Genomic DNA, 16,483 nt, shown 5'->3' on the forward strand with positions numbered 1-16,483 from the left:
GTGTGTGAATGTGTGTGTACTGCCTCCACTATCGCAGCTCAAACAACAGTACTGTAGTGATGGTCCTGTGTCAGTGTTTGGCATACTTATCTGGAGAATTCTATTTTTAATGCAAGCCTACTCAGGCGTTCAGTTTTTTTAGTATTTTTGAAGAGTTATAAAATCCCCAGTGTGGCAGAGACAAAAATAATAACCATCATAATAAAGTTTAGATAGGAAAAACTGATCCACAAGAAGAAAGGTAGTTTGATAATGAGACAATTTAGCATGTTGTTATCTACAGTTGGTGCTTGTCACAGAACTGAGAAGGAATCTTTTGGGGATGACCGCATCTATGAGTCAGTATTTTGTGAGTTTTCTTATTTCAATTTTTCATCATTAAAAACAAATTTAAGCAAACAGAGGAAGGAACTAGTGTCAGATGTGTTAGAGGATGTTTGTTTTCAAACATACAGTCATTTACTGGCTAAATTAATGCTGATGCAAAAACATTCTAGTATGCAGTAGCTAATTGTTACAGAGAAAACTTCTGGCACAAATACCTGCCTGGAAGCTATACATTCTGATCTGAGAAACCTATAATTCCTGAGCTATGGTTACTCAATGGTGATGGAAGTACACTCTGCATGTGCCCAGAGATAACTTCCTTTATTATTAGATGCTATGTGGGAGCTGTGAGTAGCCTGAGAACACTTTATGGTGTAGCATCGCTGAAACTAAACAAGTGTGGACGTGGTCATGTTTTTGACAGCAAAGCACTGCACATCCCACCTAAGATGTGTCCATCTAAAAGTAGGATGCATGTTTGTTTGTTTGTTTGTTTTTAATCATGACCTTACATGTTCCAGGGATCCCTGGCTTTCAAAACCAATTCAAGACCTTAGCCCTTGCTTAAATTAAGAATATCTGCTGTTGTTTGGGCTCAAGTTCTAAAACAAGAAGTGGTAGTGCTGGATGAGTGCAAAGCTGTGAAAGACTTGAACAATTAAAGTTCTGAAAACTGGTGGGGAGAGGAGAGTTTTCTGCTTATCACTACTGATGTCATAGTCACTATGCAGAAGCTGTCTTCAGCACTTATAAATATGTTCTGCAGCCCAGCTCAACCTCACTTGCACAACCTGATTCTGTGCAATAGGAGAATTGTTGTTCCTTAGTAACAAAATACTATGTTTTCGGTGCTGAGAAACTGCAGGGAACAAAAATGTGTAACAAATGCGTAACAACTGATGTCCACATCTCTTATGGTGCTGTAATTTATGGCACTTTTATTCTGCTCTTCCTTCAGAAATCTCAGTTGTGGCTCATACAGGCAGGCAGCCTCCCACCCATGGCAAGAACCAGTCAAAGACCTGCTTAAACTTCAACAACACTGCTTAAACTTCAACAACAACATACACCCTCAAATCAATCCCTAGGAGTCCTTTATGTCTATTCTCTGCTGCACACAGATGTGGTAGTTTCTAGCTTCTGTGGGCTGCACAGGCCAATTTCTCCTAATGGAGACAAAATTTCCAAAGTACCTGGCAGAGCTTTTTTGAAAATGTGGATACTAAATGTCAATTACAGTTAAATTAAAAGAGCCCCTTACATCTGAAAACCAGAGTAATCTTTTTAAAACCAACTAAAGCCTAGATTCCTTTTCAGAGGTGGGCTGGGGGTTGGGAAGACAATATCACCAACCATTGCCTCTTGAAAACCAGATGAAGAGTGGTAAAATTTAGGCCAAAAAAAAATTAATCGGGATTTCTAAACTTAAAAAGAAAAGAAAAAAACTTCACACTGGTCCACTATCCCTATGGCATATTCTACTTATTTATCCATTTTTGAACAAATACTGAAACAGGCTTCAGAGTCCTTAAACAGCAGCTGTCTTTGCATCTTCCCAAAAATTTGTTCTGGTGCTTTGCAGCCTGGGCTGCCACAATCTGTGACCACCTCCAAGTCAGAGAATTTATTTGGTGGAACTGATGCACTAGAATTGCCCATGCCGTGTGATTTCTATGCTTTGAAAGGCTGCATTGCACAAGCCCTTCTATCAGAACATTATTACACAGAGAGCAGCCAAGCAAATAAGAACTCCTAGGCCTGCTCTTTAACTGGGTTCGCAGGCTCTCTGCCATTGCTACACAGCTTAAAGCTGACATGAACCAGTCTTGGCATCTATCAGCCCAGGCAGATTGTAGCAGCACACTGAGCTTTGCAAGCTTCATGTTTCCAGAGGCTCCCAGGTTGATTCTAGATCGAGGGTAATGGCTGGAAAAAAAGTCTTTCCGCAATATTAGGTCTACCATTGCAATGATATCAAAGGTGCACCCAAAGTATGTACAGGATTCCCTAGCTCAGGCTCTTTCCACTGAAACATTTGGTAATGAGGATGAAAGTTGTGAGTACTGTACTGGGGTGGGGGGATTTATGGAATAATTGTAAGTCCTCTAGTGGTGGTTACCATAAACCACATCTAGCACTTTCCAAAAGTTTGCCTTGAAGGATACCCTCAGGGATTCAGCTGGACTTTTGTGTGATGAGGAATGTGCTGGTGAACATGTCTAGGACAGCACAATGTTGTCCATGTGGATACTTCACCCTGTGTGTTGCATGAAGGCTGTATCAGGGGCAAGGCTCAAAACAAATATAATTATGGCATTGACTTCCTAGAGCAGTGTTCTTGGGTCCTTGGAATACAAATTTGCTGTTGGACTATGGGAGTTGAAGTTCAACAACACCTGGGGACTCAAGGTTCAAGAGGGTTATCCTAGGGTAACATGGCATTCTTCCCTTTTGCAGTGATTCGCACTGTGTGATGCACTAAGTCAAGTTCAACTCCCTGTCTACACATTACAGCCCACTATGGGCTTTGATAAATCTCCTAGTTTTGCTTTTCAGTTGAGACTTCAAAAAAATACAGGGCATTTGGCTTGGTGGGTCACAAGTTGTGCAGGCCTACAGCACAGCAATATTTAATGGAACATTTGTGCCAGTTAAAGGGAGCGTCCTTTGGCTGCTGTCTCCTCACCTCTGCATGGCAATGATGATGCCGCTGACATTAAGGTCTCATTAGCAACCTGGTACACCTGCACTAGAACCATTAAAACATGCCCTGCATTTCTCTGGCACTCTATGTCTAAGTGCAGTACATTATCTGAACAGCACTAAAATGCATTAAAGAAAAGATGGAGCTGTTCACACTGTTAAAAGAAAACATTACAGCTGAACAGGAGCAGGGAGGAATGGATTGAAGAGTGTGAGCTGTTCATCATAATTCAATGCTTGTTTACTCAGAAGTACATCCTCACTGTGTTTATTGAGGTTTACTCACAGTTAAGTGTACATAAGATTGCAACCTTAGTGATAATCATACCCAAGGCTGAATGACAGACTTTCTTTTCATACATCTGTCCTTGGGGAACATGCAAAAGACCATCACCCAAGGACATATATAGCAATCTTAGGTCCTCTAAACTGCTACAGTCCATTCCATTCATGAACTGTGTAGAGGTGACTGTCTTTTTTCTTCCAATGCTGGCTAAATAAACTTCCCTTCAATTTACTCTCCTCTGAGAATAGTAGCTACTGCTCTGGGATTCAACAGCATTTTAAAGAAGTCTGCTATGGGGACCAGATGCCATTAATTCCCAGAGACACTCACACAGGGCTTCAGAGGCTAATTATTCTGGATGTCGATACACCCCATGCTTAGCATGGTGAGGTTTGGAACAAAATAGTAAATCTGTTGCTCCATGCCTAGACCCTGTGTGACCACGTCTTTCTGAGCCTTCCACTTTTAGGGCAAAGATCAAAGTAGAGTGGTAGGAATAAATGTTGAGGTGCTAACCTGACTGCCTTTTGGTTAACCGCTGGGCTGACCTATGGGAAGCGGAAGACTTTGTTTGGTAAATCTCATTGACCTGATGTCACTTTCAGGTCAAGTTCATCTAACCGTAACAGATCAGATCAATGAGATCTACTGAATGTGTTTCCACTTCCCATGGGCGAAGCTCTGGGTTCATTTGGAAAGAGGTAGAATTGACAGGTATGGATCTTTTCCTTCACTCTCTTAATGTGTCTCTCCTCCCCGCCCCCAGATGCCACACAGACTATCCATTTACCCAGCTCTGACCAACTTTAGGTGAGAAAGAAGGATTCCCAACTTTAGAGGGACTTCCATTTTCCAGTTTATTTTCAATGTTTATACTGTATTTCACTTTTCAAACAATATCCCCCAAAGCAGTTAATGCCAATTTAAAAAGAGAGGGGGCAGCTGCCATCAGGCTTAGAAAGATGATGATGATGATGATGATAATAATAATAATAATAATAATAATAATAATAATAATTATAATTATAATTTATACCCCGCCCATCTGGCTGGGTTTCCCCAGCCACTCTGGGCGGCTTACAACAGAATATTAAAATACAATAGTAAAAGGCAGATAAGGAAAGGGGACTGGGGGAGAAAGGTAGAAGAGGAAGATCAGTCGAGGAGACAAGGCAAACGTCTACTGGATTTTATAGGATTCCCTGATTACAAATAAGGTAACTGACCAGTAATGAAATATACAGTCTTAAGCAAGCATGCAAACCTCTCCCAGAGGCATTTGTTCCTAAAGAGATCACCTCTTGAAATAACCCGAATAATTTTTTCCAAGGTGAGTCAGCAGTGTCTTACTAAGGCCTGTGCACCACAGTGGTCAGCTTCCTTGAAAGCCTCCATATGTAGAACAGTTTGTGACTAAGCACTGCTCCCTAGAAGTTTCCTGTTTTTCTCAGCTTCCTGAAAACTGGGAAAGAGCAGTGGGAGTTTGGCTGCCTTATGCTGCTTGGTGCTTTAAGGGAGAGACATAAAAATTGGCTTCCCAGCAGCTGATAAGAACTGGTGTTATGTTGCAGCTAAGTGTGTGAGTGAGGAAGCCATTGGTTTAATTCTCATCTCAGCTATGAACTTAATCAGTGGTTTTAGGCAAGCCAAACTCTCTTGTAGACTCAGCATCCACCAATCTGTAGGGGGTATCATAATATCTACTTTACAGGGTTGTTGAGGGGTTTACTGTGATCACAGTGGAACCTGTTTATATCCAAATCAGGGTTTATGAGGGATAGAACAGTCGTAATCACAAGAGGAATGGGCCTGGGTAAATGTGGAGTATCATTTTCCAGAACATGGGTGTAGGATCCAAGCAAATTTCATGGAAGCAGCTCAGGTGCAAGCAGTAAAGGAGGTCTCAGCTAGGACCTTGTGAATCCCTGATCTTGCTACAAAATCTCCCTATATTTCCACTATCATTGTCATGTTTTTGTTCTCTGTTTTGGATGGCTCCTTGATCTGCTCTCCCTGGTGACCCACCATCAGCTCCCACATTTCAGCCTTGCTCCTGCATAGTACTTGTCCTCCATCCTAATCTACCTTTCCTATCCTATCACCCACCTGCTGCCCTTCATGAGTGGACCATTTTAACTCTTGCTGCAGGTATTAACACATTCAATAGACTTGCCTGAATCCTTTGTTTCTTTTTCTTTTGGTCTCATCTTAGTCCAGTTATAGTCAGCCCTAATTCCACAACACAAAGTCCTTTACATCACCATTCTTTAACTTTGGGTCCTTGAATGTTGCTGGACTTCAACTCCCACCATCCCCAATCAGTTTAGCCCACACATCAGAGGGTACAAAGTTGAAGAGCATTGCCTTACACTGTTGGAAGAACTATGCCTTGCACTATCACTAGATGCATTTTTATCCCCATTAATATGGTGGCTGGAAGAGTCTATTTCTAGTCTGTGTCATTTTCACATGTGTTCATTTATAAATTAATTCCATTTCTGCATTAATCAGAGGTGTTTTTTTAAAAAATATACGAAAACAATAAATGCAAATTTTCTCACAATATACACATTTCTAAACATATTTTTCTCTTAAAGTACACATTTCTAAATGTGTTTGCCCTAACAATATGCATTTTAATGTACAGTTTGGTATTTTTTTAAGTCAAGAGCTGCATCACAAAATTTGGAGAAATATAAAATCTGTAGGGTAAATTGCATTTCAATCTGCACATTAGTCCAGGAGGTGCAGATCAGGTGAATTCATATAGAAGCTTGCAAAGAACAAAGCCCTCCTGCATACTTGTGAATGACACAGGAAGCCCCCAGAAGCTCAGGATCAAGGCACCCCAATGTGAACATTGCTGATATTTTAAAAGCCCCATCTACTCTAGCTTTCAAATATTTATTGCAGAGAGACGGGGTGAGAAAACAACACTATCACAAAATTACAGTGATTTTCCCAAGAGCTAACTTGGAGTATTTGATAACCTCAGACCTCAGCTTCCTTCAACAAGCTTGGGGAGTACAGACTGCCTCACTCCAGTAGCACTTTGAGGTTGAATAAAAAATAAAAATAAAAGTGTTTATCTCACACTCACCCAGCCTCCTGGTCACTCCAGGCAACTAGGAAGGAAACTTTCCTTTCCTGTTTGGATGTTGGCTTCAAAATAACTGAAGTATTCCTCAAAATTTGGAACACTTCTTCCCTTTACCCACCTCTGAGGAAATTGGTGCTGAGGGAATAAAATTTGCTTTGGCCTGGAGGAGCTGTTCTCCCTCCTGCTGCCACATTGATGGATTCATTAGGGAGTGATAAGAAAGGCGAAGCTGGAGGAGGAATGGGAGGTGAGAGGTCACAGTAATATTTATCCAGATGTCACCTTTCACTTTCTTGAAGTTTACTTCAAAGGAGAAGAAGGCCTGCTGGCCTGCCTGCCTGCCTGCCTGTGAGGGGAAAACCACACTTGTTACTACAATGATGCTCTCCCTCACACTTTCTGTCTATAGCAGTGTTGCTCAAATTTGGGTCCCCAGCTGTTGTTGGACTACAACTCTCACCATCCCTAGCTAGCAGGATCAGTTGTCAGGGATGATGGGAGTTGTATTCCAACAAAAGCTAGGGACCCAAGTTTGAGAAACGCTGGTCTATGGGTTTAAATCAGGGGTGCAAATGCTAGGAAAACTGGCATAAATGAATTGTTGGAAACTCAGCATAAGGACAAGAAGAGCAGATGCACAGAAAATGCCACCTCGGGGTGGGCTGAGGAAAACTACAGTATAGAACTGGACACAACGAATGTACGTGGGGTTTTCTGCCAGAGAAGGGGATGGTGGATAATTCTATATTGGTGATATGGATTGGGCAAAAAGGGTGTTAGGTGTCATAAAAGAACTAAGAGATACTGGTCAGAAGACACTAGAAAGAGAAACTATACCTACCGTAGATGCAGTGATAGAGTGAGAGCCTATAGTTCAGTCTTTGGGGCAGGTGGTCACTGTGAGGTCAGAAAAAAAAAGAAGTCTGTCAGCAGACAGAATAGTCACAATCTGTTCTCTTTTCAGGTTTCCAGCCCAGAGCTACCATTATGAAAAAATGGATGGCCAAAATCAGGCAAAGGATGTGATTGGGATTGCTGCCTACAATTGCTGTCCAAGATGATTACAAGCAAAGTTTATATATATATATATACAGTCAACCTCGGTTTTCGAACATCTCGGCTGCTGAAAACCCAGAAGTGAATGCTTCCGTTTTCAAACGCACCTCGGAAGTTGAACAGCTTCCAAGCCGTGTTTCTCAATTCCCCCATTGAACTTGCTGACAGCCCTTTGATCCTTGGTTTTCAAACATTTTGGAAGTTGAACAGACTTCTGGAATCGATTATGTTAGAAAACCGAGGTTCCACTGTATATATAAAGTTACAATAGAATGGATAAGACTTGTTTTTTTTTAGAAAAAGCTGTTACTGCTTCTTCTCCCCTCTCCTCACGGCAAGATGCTCCTGTGGTGGCAGTTGGGGTGTGTGGAGGGAGAGGCCACTATGAGAGCTGAATGGTGACAATTCCCAAAGCTTCTTTCTGTCTTCTCCAGTCCCTTCAACTTCCAGTCCAATGGAATTCATTCAGCTTGTGGAATTGGGGAGAAGGGGCAGCACTGTCTTTTCATTGCCTCAGGCAGTAAATTGTTTTGACTAGTCTTGCTCCATCCCCACCGATAAACAGAAACTCCAAATAATATGGAGGTGAGAACCAGTTATAAGTCTGTGTGAGCTGCTACATTTATATCTCAAGTGTTTGTTTTTAATTTTGTTTTGCAGGGAAAGAGTGTGCCTATTAACTCTTCTCTTGGCTGACACTCTACCTCAGCAAAAAGAAGTAATGCAGCAAGGCCTATACCAACTGCCATTTTGCTCCTCTTATCCCAGATTTCTAACCCTCGCCAGTCATTAACCATTTGTGCAACATTATGAAGAATATTGGGTTGAATTCGCTTTCACTACACCAGTGTGGTGTAGTGGTTAAGAGCGGTAGACTTGTAATCTGGTGAACCGGGTTCGCATCTCCGCTCCTCCACATGCAGCTGCTGGGTGACCTTGGGCTAGTCACACTTCTTTGAAATCTCTCAGCCCCACTCACCTCACAGAGTGTTTGTTGTGGGGGAGGAAGGGAAAGGAGAATGTTAGCCACTTTGAGACTCCTTCGGGTAGTGATAAAGCGGGATTTCAAATCCAAACTCTTCTTCTTCTTCTTCGGCCTTTCGTTTTTATTACTTTGCATAAAATCTATTTTGAGTTATTTACTGGTATTCCACCTTAACCCCGAAGGTTCACAGGTAAAGGAGTCACTGAGGACTTCAGAGGTACTGAACACATGAAGCCCTCGAACAGCATGAAATCATTGGTGGCAGTTGGAGAGAGGGCTGATGGTGCTTCAAGAAAGATAAAGAACTGGTTTGGCCTTTGCTTTTTCCCAATGTCTAACAAACAGCAAAGGGGTTGCTATTTAATAATATGAAATACACACAGGATCTAAGGAGAGCAGCATTTGAACTCAGGTCCCCTATGCAACCCATCTATTGAAACACGCAAGCTGCTGACAGCATTCCACTGTTTCACTTCCACCATGGTTCACATTCACTCCAGTGTGCCTTATTGAGCAGCATCGTGTATGTGCCAAAACTTCACGGACCTCTCAACCTTCTGTGATCCTCCAAGTGAGGCTAATCATCTCCAGATTGCACTGTTGGGGTCCCTGAGATCCCGCTGTTCAAGGTTCCCCCAGCCAGCCCATTCCAGCCCACGAAGAAAGTGGCCAACAAACAACACACCAGGCAGCCGGTTGGCCGTTTCTCAGATATGGACATTCTGAGCCAAGTGCCTTTTCTTTTCCCACTGCAGCAAGTCAGCAGTATTAGGCAGGAGGGAACCGGCAGCACACCTCATTTGCTTCTCCGCTCCCTTGGAGAACTGCCTCTGTGTGTGAGCATTGGATTGATGGCTTGTCTGACTTGGGCTCGCTATCGCTCTGCCTTTTAAGATGATCTGGCCTTTTTATAATGTTACTCCGATGCCTTTTATCTCCAGCCCTGAACGTAATTTTAGCCACAGCAAAGCAGGATTAAACTTTCATAACATGATACATTTATCTCTCTTTTCATATTTCCAGCCTCCTCCTGCCACCTCCCTTCTGCCACCTCCACCCCACAGTTCAATTTCAGCCCAAAGAGAAGCGGAGATTAAACTCAGAAACACGAGCTGGGCTCGATCAGATTGGAATGAGGGAGGCCAACGCTTTCCCAGAACCCCTCTGCTGGCATGCACCATCCCACAGAGATGCCAGCAGCATCCCCATTTGCCAACAGAGTCAGGCCGCACTATATTCTCCCAGCCAATGAAGCACAAGGATGGGACCTAATTCAGGCAAAACAGCAAGCAGCGGAGCGGACACGGTGCAAGGTTACATTATATTGGATTAGTGAGAGAAAGGGAACGAAAGAGAGAGACCTCACAATTGACATCGGTTTTCTGAGTTGCTGCATTTTTATATTTCTGAGAGTCCTCCTAATGCTGTTTTACTAACATCTGTGGCTGTTCTCAGAGCTACATTCCAGCCACAGCAGGGGCGATAGAAAGATGGAACCATGCTGAGAGGATTCTGAAAGCAGGTCTCTCTCCTTGATAAAATGAGGAGAGAAGACATCAACCTGGTTCATGACCAGGAATGCTTTTCATGTACTCAACTGCTCTTGCTTATCTCTCTCTCTCTCTCTCTCTCTCTCTCTCTCTCTCTCTCTCCCCCCCCCCCCTACTGCTACTGCCATTCACAGCTAGGACTTCACAAAAAGAGCAGGCCAGATGTATATCACATTCTAAGCACACAACTACACAGGCATGCCTTGCTTCACCATATGATATACGGAACGAAAAGACTGGGTGTTTTGTTTTGTTTTAGCAGATTCTGAACAGTGGCATGATCATCGCAGAGTGTCCCGCTCCCGGCAGCACTACCACCCACCCACTGCTCTATACAAAAGCTACTTTCCAGTACATCCGCCTTTATCTGCAGGAGCCCCCCTCTAGTGGGGGAAAGTGGCACTGCAGGTTTCACAACCCATTCACGTGAAAATCGAAAAGATGAAAGTCACTGGAGAAAACTTTGGGATGTCTTGAGCATAGAGAAAAGGAAAATGCAGCCGCGTTTAAATAAACAAGAAGCTCAATAGAAAATCCAGAGCATTCTTAATCAGTGGCTTTGTTTGGTTTTTTTTGTTTGTTTTTTGCCAAGCTCAGGAGTCCTTGGCTTGCCGCGCCTTGGAGTTTATTTAGTGCAGCGTTGGGTCTTATGTCAAAATGGTATCAAGGAGAAGATGGATTGCAGGTCTGGCAGGAGCCATCTGCTTCAGAGAAGGAATCTTATTTTAAATAAATAAATAAACAAATCCAACAACTAACTCCTGCTCATGCCAAGGTGGTTTGACAGGGAGATTTCTTTTTTCTTTTTCTTCCTTCCTTCCCCCCCCCCCCCCACTTCCCTGCTTAACACTTCTGGATCTAAAAAACCGATGCCAGAAAGAACAAAAATTGGAAGCACTTGCCTCACCTCCCCATCATTAACATACATTTGTCCCTGGAGCAAAACTGATATGCTGGGCAGAAATGGAATGAGTTGCACACAAGCAACTCTCCTTATTTGTCTATGTGTCCTCAGATCCATCTCTGGGAGACAAGAGGGTGAAGGGCCTTCGCTGAAGAGACTGGGGAGGGTTCAACTGTTTCAGAAAACTTCCCCGCAAAATGTTTGGCAGAGAAGAAGCCTTTGGTTCATACGTCAGCACCCTCCCTCTCATCACACTTCATGGGCTATATATATATAGCACAGGGGTGTGTAACCTGTGGTCCCTTCCAGACATTTCCAGACTCCAATTCCCATCATCCCTAACCATAGACCAGCTGGGGCTGGTGGAGCTTGGGGAAACATCTTACAGAGGTTTATTTTTTTAGCTGCATTGGAGGAACTTGCCCATAAAACACGTTAGGCAGCAGCCAAGTAGAATACACTGCCTTGATCCTCTTTCTGTTCTGATGTTATTATCATCAAAGCTTTCCAGAAATCTCTTTTCTAAGGACAAATAACTTTCTTTCCTTTGCCTCAGCCTCTGAGGCTTTAAGTTTCACAGGCACTAATTTGGGGGTGGTGTAGGGGAGGGCTGGGAATACAAACCACATGAAGACAGAGCCCCGTTCTGTGAAGGGATCCCTCACTGAGAGGAGTGGTGGGCCTAACTTGACCATCTACAGGGCTCTTATTGGATAGGATGGACACTGTCATCAATAATGGTGGAACCCTGAGAAGCAGCCCCCTCTTCCTCTATTCATCCTTCTCTTCCTTTTGTAAGAGCCCTGGCCTGCCAGCCAAGCTGGTTAAGAGATTAACACTCTTAAAACCACATTTACTCTAATTAGCCATGAAATCTTTGTAACTAAGTGAAAAAATGTTTCCCTTGAGGGAGTTTTGTCCATTCACCACTGTTTGAATTGTGAGGAAGGGGGTGGGGAGGGAGAATACCAGGAGGGAGCAAAATAAAATAAAATAAAATAAAGTAAGATCAGATCTAATGAATTAATAACAGAATGCCCAAGGGGGTAAGCAGGCTTTGGCTATCAAATACAGGCACCTTGGATGAAGGAAGGAGAGGGAAATGAGGGTGTGGGGGGCTTCTTTTGTAGGCTTCCCCCTCCTTCCCAGGCCTGGCTAAATGGATGGTTGTGAATTATTTCTAGTTAACAGACTGTAACACAATGCGTGGGTCTCTTTATGATTTGGTTAGTAGCTTGGCTAGCAATTCCTGGTTTTCCCATTTGTAGTGATGGACAGAAGTACATTGTACCCCCCGGCTACGCGTGCAGACAGCTGTGCGCAGCTACACGAAGAGACAACTGGGTGAGGGGTAAAGCGTAAGAATGAAGGGCCCCGTGCTGAATTGTTTAAATATGATTTTTACGGAGGCAGAAAGGGGAGGGGTGGTGCTGCAAGGTTTGCAAAGCAGAAGGGGGAAGGGGGAGAGAACCTCACCACAACTTAGAGCCATAAATATTTCATATCAGCAGAATAAGGACGATTATATTCCTGCCAGCGCCTTTCTTGTGTATTTTAAACATGTCACCGCCTTCCACTCTCTCTCCCTCTGTTTGTGTGTTTCTTGTAACGTGCCCATGAAATAAAGATTAGCTGAATAATCAAGAGTGTTTGGAAATGGGGGAAAGGGCCTGTCTCAAGAGCACCCGCTGGCTCAGGTTGGGAGAGAGGCGGGGAGCTATTATTATTATTATTATTATTATTATTATTATTATTATTATTGCTGCTGCTGCTGCTGCTGCTGCCATTATTCTTTTATGTATGCCTGACAGGCAAAGGAGTAAAATGTTCCAGGGACTGAATGGAAATATCAGGAGAGAGAAAACAGGAGGACACATCCCTACCAGTGTAGTTGCTTAGAATTAGACGGGCAGGTAGACTGCCAAAATGGTGTTTGCAAAAAAGGGTAGAGGATGTGAACTTTTAGCACACATTGATCCAGGACAACAGTTAAAGTGTGAGTGGAAACAACAGAGTAATACTTTATTGTTGCCAGTGGAGGATGGCAGCCTTTTGGACGCTACTGAGGAGATAGTCCTGTTTGGGAACAGTTGTGAAAGTGGGCAGAAACACACAGTCATATGTACCTGCAGTTATGAAGTTCTGGGTTGCGGGGGGCGGGGGGCGGGAATCACTCACATGAATAACTTTTCTTGGTGCACCAGAATACTATAGGGAGTTTTAGCTAAACATGCAAATTACTTGCACCATGGCTTTGTGGAGTTTTGCATGTTGGCATCCAAATGACTTCCCTAGAGTTGTTTGCAACTTTCTCAGTGCAAGTCCCAAAACACTGCAATGGAACATGAGGGATGCCTATAGCCTGAGAGTAGCAAAACAAAACAAAACTTTTGAAGCCTTCAAGAAACCTTGCAACCCAGCAGAAAGTTCTTCATCGCTCCTTTCAGCACAGGGGGTTTCAGATTACAGGAGACACCTTTAAAAAACCCTGTGGTCCCTGTGTCTCCACCGCAAAACCCATTCCAAAATGCCATTTCCATTCTGCTGCACTGCAAGCCAATTTGTCCTGTATTAAATGTAATTTTGCCAAACAGAGAGAGCCAAAGGCATTTATTCTCTACCATCAGAGTGATTGGAACTGCTGGATTTGTTTCTTTTTTTAACTTTTGTATTCTAGGAAATTCATATCCTTCAGCTGAGGAGTTCAGAAGATTACAGGGTTAAAGAGAAGTGTCAGGTAGGGTTAGATCAGGGATGAAGGGTGTGTGTGTGTGTGTGTGTGAAGAGAGAAAGGAAGTGTCTATTACATTTTTTGAATTTGTTCAGATTATGAAACAGAATCTGTTACCTGTTTCCACAGCACAAACCTCTTTTAAGTTGTGCTGGGATGGGGTGACTCAACAAATAAACACACTGAAAACAGTGATTCAGGGAATGGTGAATAAATAGGGGTTACCTTCAACTTATTGCAGTGAGCACTGGGTCCATCGGAGCAAGGAATCACTTTTTTGCTTGAAGTTTCATTTCAAGACCCACACTCTGCACAAAACTTTCAACTGTATATTACCGGTACTTCCAAAGTCTACACTGGTTGTTTTCATTCAGTTTTAACAGAATGATACCAAAACACTGTGTTTTAAAAAAGTCTGCAGGTTCATGGAGGGAGTGAGGAGCTGACCAAGGAAATTAAGTGTTGAAGGTGTTGACATTGTAGGCTTTGAATGGCATTTGGTCTTTGCTGAATAGTTATATCAGCCTCCTGACCATAGAAAAAAAGTAGGTCATTGACTTAACTTGGTGAAACGATGTCATCAATGAGGCAGCCCAGTCAATGAGAGCTCATAACCCACAATCAGTCAGAGCTGCTAAAGTGACCCATTTTACTACTGACAAGTTATACAAATCCTGGGAGAATGCTTGTAAACACAAGGGGAGGGGGCATTCAAAGGGTAAGTTCTAATGCTGACCATACTCAGAGTAGACCTGTTGAAATGATTGGACATAACTTTAGTCCATTGGTTTCAATGGTCTACTAATTGGATGTAACCCGTATTATTCCCTCCTCACTTGCAGAATTCCCAAACCAAAGCAGATCCTATCTCTTTCCTTACCACGCAAACACCTTCTCTGTTCACTGTGGTTCCGTGGACTTCATCATCTAACTGGGAGTTAAGTGTGCCAGCACTTAACCCACAGTCTCTAGAAACACGAAGTTTTGCAGCGAGGCACATTGCAAAAGAGGGTCCCAGAGAGGCTGGTACCCCTATTATAATATGGGCAAAGGAGGAATGCAAACCAGTGCAACAGACAGAAAAGCTTCTATTAAGCAAGCAACTTTGGATTATGGGGGATCACCATCTCAGCAGGGTTTGAACCATGAGTACAAAGTCACCCCCCCCCCCGAGAACACTGGGAGAGACGTTTCCAAAGGGAAATCGAAACCACTTCCAAGTCTCTCTCGGTGGGAACTTTTCTCCGGGAGGGTGAACCTGTTTGCTTCTTCCAGCGCACTTGCCTCCGCCAAACGCGGAGCGGGCTTCCGGAAGGAGCAGCAGAATCCCGAAGAGATCGAGCCCGTTTGGAAGCAGCGACCCCAAAAATCTGGGGAGCGACCTCTTGCCGCCATGGGCGGGTTGAAGAAGAGGCCCGAGGGGAGCAGGCTCCAGAGACGCACCTGTCTTGCGTCCCCATGGCTAGAAAGGCAAACCCCGAGCCACCGTTCCTGCCGAGGGAGAAGCGCTTCGACGGCTTGCAATCCTCTACATGCAGCAACACCCCCCCTTCCAACCTGGGAGCGAGTCCCGCGGAAGTCCACGGGGAGCAGGCAGGGCGACTAGGATCGCGCTGTCAAGAGAGGCGACACGACCTCCCCCCCGCCGCGACGGTGGGAAAGTGGCTGGTGAGCGCGACCACCATCATATTTAACATAAACCCGTCGAGAATCGATAAGGAAAGCAGACTGCCCTGCTGCTCTACAATGCAAACCGAGCGGGGCGGGCGCGGGAACCAGGTGCTGGCGAGAAAGGCGCGGGCTCCGTGGTGGGCAGCCCCTTCGCCCGCTCCGGCTGCCCACCTTCGCGGACTTACCCAGGCTCCAGAAGGACTCTTTCGCCTCGCCGCTCCCCAGGCGCTCCCCGTCGCCCTCTCTCTCCTCGGAATTACGGCGAGGTAATCCACACACAGCCCGGCTTCATGAAACCCCCGGCGAGCCTGGCATGGATCTGTATTCCGAAAGTCGCGCGGCGGCTCCTCCTGCCTGACGGAGCCGCTTCCTGCCTGCCTGCCTGCCTGCCGCCCCTCCGGCACTCAGTCCGCTCGTCAGTCAGTCAGTCATTCCGCGGCACAGCCCGGCGCGCGCCTCGCCCGCTTGTTGTGCCCGAGATGCGGTGCCCTAGGCTGCTGCCGCTCGTCTGGCTGGCGGGGCTTGGCCACCTCAGGGATCCGTTCGGACTCCGGGATGGCATGGGCGAGCCCCGGCAGGCTTCCCCTTGGCGGCGGCTGGCTGGCTTGCTAGGGCTGCTTTGCCTCGCCTGCCTCACGCTGTCATTTCCTTCATGGATGTGGCTCGGCGTTTCCCTCTCGCTCCCGCCCACCCTCTCTCTCTCTCTCTCTCGCCCACCCTCTCTCTCTCTCTCTCTCTCTCTCTCCCTCACGCTCGCTCACTCCGCGCGCTTCGCTCTCGCTCGCTTTCTGCCAGTACCACAGGAGCTAGACTGGCACGGCGCTCCTTCCCCCCCCCCTCCCTCCATCACCAGCAGCCTGCCCGCGAAAGCCGGCCTCCTTGTATTACCATGGAGCTCATTAACATACAGGCACCGGGGATTAACCCTTCCCCAGCCAGCGCCCACCGATCCCAGGCCTGCCCCAATTTGCTGCAGTCTTCGGAACTCCCCCCCCCCCCACGCCCGGTTCTCTCTCCCTCTCCTTCTCTTTTCCTCTTTCTTTCTCCTCGCACCTCGGCAACGTCAGAGCAAAGCAAAATCAAGGAATCCGTCGGAGGGAGGGGAAAGATTTTGGCTGGATCGGGAAGGAACGGAGCTGAGTTTTTTTTGGGGGGGGGCGTGTGTGGAAG

At 45.2% G+C, this 16,483-nt stretch overlaps 1 protein-coding gene across 3 annotated transcripts in view; it reads right to left on the minus strand.

The window, feature by feature from the left end:
* PLXNA2 (plexin A2) overlaps positions 1–15,732 on the minus strand; it is a 440,886-nt gene extending 425,154 nt beyond the window's left edge. Inside the window, exon 1 of one of the 3 annotated variants that reach the window (XM_033152909.1) lies at positions 15,499–15,725. The gene's annotated coding sequence lies outside the window, so the exon portion shown is untranslated. Of the gene's footprint in view, positions 1–15,498 lie in introns of all 3 variants that reach the window. The other 2 variants (XM_033152910.1, XM_033152911.1) reach the window with 2 other exon arrangements.
* Positions 15,733–16,483: the final 751 nt, after the last annotated feature.

This window comes from Lacerta agilis, chromosome 6 (genome assembly GCF_009819535.1).
Source record: "Lacerta agilis isolate rLacAgi1 chromosome 6, rLacAgi1.pri, whole genome shotgun sequence".
NCBI lineage: Eukaryota > Metazoa > Chordata > Lepidosauria > Squamata > Lacertidae > Lacerta > Lacerta agilis.